Consider the following 6,122-nt stretch of genomic DNA (forward strand, 5'->3'; position numbering starts at 1 on the left):
TTTTTTTGGTACTGGGGATTGAACTCAGGACCTTGTGTTCGCCAGGCAGGCACTTAAGCTGCTGAGCTATCTCCCCAGCTGAAATCATCAATTTTGGGGAGTGGACTGTATGTTCAGTGGTAGAGCTTTGCATGCATGAGGTCTTGAGTCAATCCAAAACACATGGAACAGATAATACTTTCTATAAGAACCATTTGTAAGACCTAAAAGACTACTGACTACAACACTGACTAATAAATAAAGACTCCAAAGGCAAATAAACTGAGATGGCTCCAACCCTATATGTACTTAAAATCTAGAAACATTCAAATCATTCCCGTCCTTTTCCTCAGCCACCGCCAAGGTGCTCGGTTCTTCTGAGGAAGCTAAGGTCGCGTTGGAGTGAGGCCCTCACTTGTTCTGGCGACTAGCACCACGCCCGGCAGCCCGCATCATGGCCTCCGTGTCCGAGCTCGCCTGCATCTACTCCGCGCTTATCCTGCACGACGACGAGGTGACCGTGACGGAGGATAAGATCAATGCCCTCATTAAAACGGCTGGTGTCAATGTGGAACCTTTTTGGCCTGGCTTGTTTGCAAAGGCCCTGGCCAATGTCAACATCGGGAGCCTCATCTGCAATGTAGGGGCTGGAGGTCCTCCCCCTGCTGCGGGCACTGTGCCTGCAGGTGGTCCTGCGCCCTCCACTGCCGCTGCGCCAGCTGAGGAGAAGAAGGTGGAAGCAAAGAAAGAAGAATCGGAGGAATCTGAGGACGACATGGGCTTTGGGCTTTTCGACTAAGCCTCATTTTGTAACACGTTCAATAAAAACGGAACAGCTGCTGTTGGTCTTGAAAAAAAAAAAAAATCATTCCCTTTCAGTGGTAATTTCCAAAAAGGGGCAGAAAATAATCTGTTATTCTTCAGGCTTTTATTGTGTAAAAAGTATGTTCCATACTAGTTCACGCTTTAGCACTTGCATGCTAGTTTGAATTTCCTCACTTGCATGACATGTTACACTGAAGGCAGGGGACACTATCTTCTTACCACTTCTGGAGAGGAGACAACAGAGTAGTTGCTACAAGGAGAAGGGAAGAAAACAAGATTGTTTTCAAACTGGTTGTCTGAGCAGCCATGGTGGCTCATGCCTGTAACCCCAATATTCTGGAAAGCTAAGTGAAAAGGATCACAAATAGAAGGCCAACTTGGGTAATTTAACAACATGTTTCAAAATAAAAAAGGACTAAGACTATAACTCCTGTCAAAGGCACTGGCTTCAATTCCCAGTACCAGTAGAAGAGATGGTGAGTGGGGGAGAGGGGGAGGCAGAGGTGATCTGAAATCCATTGCAATTGTTTAAACTGACTAAAGTTTTATCTCTTAAAAATTTCTACAATTAAAATCTAATCTATTCACAATCAGATCCTTCACTGGAAACAAAAAATAGAGGCCAAAAATACACAGAGGCAACCATATCCATATGTTTAAAAGCATTCTGAGTTTTTAAGATTTATTTAGTATTTAGTTGTTGTTTTCATTTTTGTTTTTTTAATGGTACCAGGGATTGAACTCAGGACCCTGCATTTGCCTGGGAAGCACTTATTCTACTGAGTAATTGCTCCAGCTCCCTAGTATTGTTTTAAACCTTATTTTTGTGCAAACAGTACAATCAAAAAGTGAAAATATGACTCACAAAATCAGAGAAAATATTTGCAAATCACATAAGAATCTAATATTAAAAATAAATGAAGGACAACAAAACTTTAAAATCTCTAAAGACTTCAACTGTCATTTCTTCAAAAAGCCAAATGGCTAAAAAGTACCTGAAAAAAATGTTCAACATCATGATTATGAGCCAGGGAGATAGCTCAGCAACATAAGTGCCTGCCTGGCAAGTGCAAGGTCTCAGATTCGATCCCCAGCATGACTGATAGGTAGGTAGGTAGGTAGGTAGATAGGTAGATAGACAGACAGATAGACAGACAGACAGACAGATATGATTAAAAAATACACATCAAAAGCACAAGGAGAATCCATTTGACACACTGTTATAATTTAAAATACGGAATGTTTGAAATCTGCAAAAGGTTTCTATAAGGATGCAAAGGAAATCAAAGCCCTTATACATTGCTGCTATGAATATAACAATATAGCACTTAAGTTTGGTGGTCATTCAAAAAGTTCACAGAGCAATTGTGTTCATAGCCACTGCCGAGCTGTCATTGCTTTGTAAAGCCAATGCCGAGTCTTGCACACTGACCTCAGCCAAAAGAGAAGGGAGAAAGGCTGTCCAGATACCTCTGCAGATTAAAATACCTGCTTAGATAGAACAGAGATGCCAGGGTTTCATCCCCAGCCTATGGTGTTGGCCCCGGCTTCACCCCAGGGCACGCTGATGGGCTTGACTGAGACTGGGCATGGTGGCCTCTGCCTGTAATCCCAGTACTTAGGGGGCTGAAAACAGGAGAAACACTACCAGTCCAATCTACTCTATGTAGTGAGACCCTGTATACCCTGTAGACCCTGTACTAAATACATTAAAAAATTTTTTGAAAAAAAGGAGAAGGGGTTAAGGAGGTGCCTGTACCATCGTTCGAACCAAACAGACTGCCTGTAAATCCACTAGTGGGAAGCACCTAGCAAACAACTAGAAAACCCACTCCTAAGAATGTGCCCTCTACTGGAGTGGTGAAGAAACCTCATCATTACAGGCCTGGGACTGTGGCACTCGGTGAAATTAGATGTCATCAGAAGTCTACTGAACTTCTGACTCCCAAGCTTCCTTTCCAGTCTCCAGCGTCTAGTTTGAGAAACTGCTCAGGACTTCAAAACAGGTCTGCACTTCCAGAGCACAGCTATCAGTGTTTTGCAGGAGCCAAGTGAGGCCTATCTGGTTGGCCTATTTGAAGATACCAATTTGTGTGCCATCCACGCCAAATGTGTAACAATTATGCACCTTGCCTGCTTAGACAAACAAAGGGACCATGTTTCCATCCCAGGTACCACATGACCTGCCAGCCCTGACCCCAGGGCAAGCTGAGCAAGCCACATACAAAAACAAACAGTGATTTAAATAGAGCAACTCAAGAAGCATTTGTGCAGTACTATAACAATTTTGAAAGTAATTCCCCAAACCGTATTAATCCCAATCACCACAAGAATTATGTCCTCCTAGAGACAGCTGGTAGAACACATACAAGACTTCTCTTCCCATGATTTTCATGACACCCACCCCTTCTAAGTATCTATGAAGAAGGAATGCAAACACATGCCCATGTCCCTGCTCAGCAAAAAATACACCTGAGAAAGCAACTGAAAATATCCTGATTCAGTCTCTAATTGAATCAAAGCTAAGACAAGAAGTATATTTTTGTTTCTCTCTGTTTTTATTTTTCTTCTTCTTTTTTTGAGAACAGATCTCACTATTGTAGTTCAGGATGGTCTCAAACACACTATGGACCCTAGTTTGGTCTCAAAAGCATGATGATCCTTCTGCCTCAGCCTCCCAAGTACTGAGATTACAGGCAGGCCTGGCAACAGGCAGACTTTTTACATGGACTATAAGTGGGAGAAATTGCAAACTTGCTCAAAGAACACAAAAGCTTCACACACAGAGAAGGAATAACTTCCCAGATGTACTACAACTGCACAGCTGGATAATTATAGTAAGGAATAATGTACTGTAAACTGCGCATGGTGGCACAAGCCTATAATTGCAGCACTCAAGGAAGCTGAGTAGGATAACAGGTTCAAACCTAGCCTGGGCAACTGCACAACTAAGTGAGACCCTGTCTTGAAACAAAAAAATAGGGGCTGTGGATGTAACTCAGTACAATGACCATGACTTCAGTCTCCAGTATGGCACCAAAATAATTTTTTAATCAAACCAATGTATATATACATATTTTATTGATTTTAATGGGAGGATAAAATAGCAATAAAACAGTTTCAAAACAGGTTAGTAGGACAGTAACAATAATTAATACATTGCATAGTGTTGTCTTCACAGTAGCTATTCAGAAGACAAGGTACAGAAATTATATCTTTTCTAAACAATATTGTATAAACCTTTCTTCTCAATGAACTAAGAGAAAGTAGCTGTATATCTATCATAACTTAAGTACAATGTATATTTTAATAGACATACACTTCAAATCTCTCATCATAGAATTAAGAAAGGTGATGAATGTAAGAATTAGCGTAACTTGCTCCTTCCATATTATATATTGTGTACATCTATCAAAACATTACGTTGTACCCCATAAAAGTTTACAATATGACATCAATTAAAAATACGAACTTAAAGTAGGTATTATGGTGCAGGGTTTTAATTTCTCCTACTCTGGGAGGCTGAGCAGGAGGATCTCAAATTGGAGCCCAGTCCAAGCCCAGTCCAATTGGGTCTCTGAATGAGACCCAATTTCCAAAAATAGAAAAAGGGACAATACTTTTAGTTCAGTATGGTGGCCCCTGGTTCAGCCTTGGGGTAGAGACAAGAACAATGATACAATTTTTACATCTTCAACAAGATTTTAAAGTCAATGAATTTATTCCATACCCAACCACCCTTTATTAGAACCATCAGTATTGTAAAAAACGACAATATCACATATTAAATTGTTACTGAGAGTGCAAACAATGACAATCAGTTTTAATAGAATCCTAACTTGAGGCCTTCAAAACAATGAAAACTGATTCCTTTTAGAAGACACGCTTCCTTTAAAGATGACTGATGGACAAACACTATCTCCAGTTTCATAAGGCTGTGTTGCAGGGGAATATTTCTATTACAGCTTCATTTGTCTTCACATTTCTGCAAAGAACAGAGGCAAGCAAGAAATGCAGTCAATCTTTTTCGGAAAAAAGCTCCAGGATGTTTTCTTTTCTGTTAAATATATATTAATTCTGTGTGGTACTGGTGATCAGATTTGGATGATCCTACTCATCTAATTCAAAGAGTCAAGGTCCAACACATAACATGCATAACATGAATAGCAACATTAACCTCTAAAGGAATATTCTAACAAGAATTCAATTATCATTTTTGGAAGGGTGTTAAGAAAAATATAAAAGAATCATTTAAATGTTTACAAATCTGTTCATTCTGGAAAATTTGGGTCTTGTTCTGCCAATCACTGCAGTGTGCTACTCTCAAGAAGTTTCTCCCAGACATTGTAATGGAACATCAGAAACCTCAACCGAGACCTAAACTTTTCAGAGATCAGATTCTCTGAATAACTTTAATATAGATACAACAGAACTGGACTAAGCCAATGTATGAAAGAACTGTACATATGCAAGCAAAGTGTTTTTCAAGGTGGATAAAACTTCTGAATCTCTGGGGCTGGTGAGATGGCTCAATGGTCTAAAGCACCTACTTAAGACAAGTTTGCAAAGCACAGAGATCGCGGTTCAATCCCCCAGCACCACATGCAAGTCAGCCCCGCCCCCTGGTGGGCTGAGCTGGCCACACACACACACACACACACACACAGACAAATAAATAAAATTTAAAAAAAAACTTATGAATCTCAATGTACATATTCTTTCCTCTGTAAAAGATCTGGCTACCTTAGTCCAAAAGAACAGTGCCTCTTTGAACCTGCTCAAGCAGCTGTGTTTAGGCTGCTGCTTCAGGCTAATCAGCCTGCTACAAACAGAACAGTTCTCCTCACAACACAGAGCAGTATTGAAAAGCTCAGTAACAGCGTTGTACACACTAGAGCAAACAAAACTCCTGGTCCACAAACCCATGATCAAGAAAGATACCGCACTATACTAAACAAGTAGTGTTTTTCTGGTCACTATTCCCTAAACTATATAGCCAAACAATTATTTACACAGCATTTATACTGAATTTAATATCAGATAAACTTATTGGAGGATGCGAGTTTATATGCAAATACCATACACCATTATGTCTTTAGTACTTGAGCATCTGGGGACTTAAGTATCCAAGAGGAATATGGAACACATCCCTCCCCAGATACTGATGAACACCTATACTGTATTTACTTGAAGAAAAGCACTCAAATATACATGACTGAAGCACAAGTAGAGTAAAACAAGATACAGAACTGTGGGGAACAGTGTCACCAGCAGGGAGAACAGGAGGGGTGCCCCTGCCTGCCTTAAGGCAAGGGTGG

At 40.4% G+C, this 6,122-nt stretch overlaps 1 pseudogene; it reads left to right on the forward strand.

The window, feature by feature from the left end:
* Window positions 1-404: 404 nt before the first annotated feature.
* LOC101569821 lies at window positions 405-832 on the forward strand (annotated as a pseudogene).
* The last annotated feature ends 5,290 nt before the right edge of the window (window positions 833-6,122 follow it).

This window comes from Octodon degus, unplaced genomic scaffold, assembly GCF_000260255.1.
Source record: "Octodon degus isolate 3935 unplaced genomic scaffold, OctDeg1.0 scaffold00200, whole genome shotgun sequence".
Taxonomy (NCBI): Eukaryota; Metazoa; Chordata; class Mammalia; order Rodentia; family Octodontidae; genus Octodon; species Octodon degus.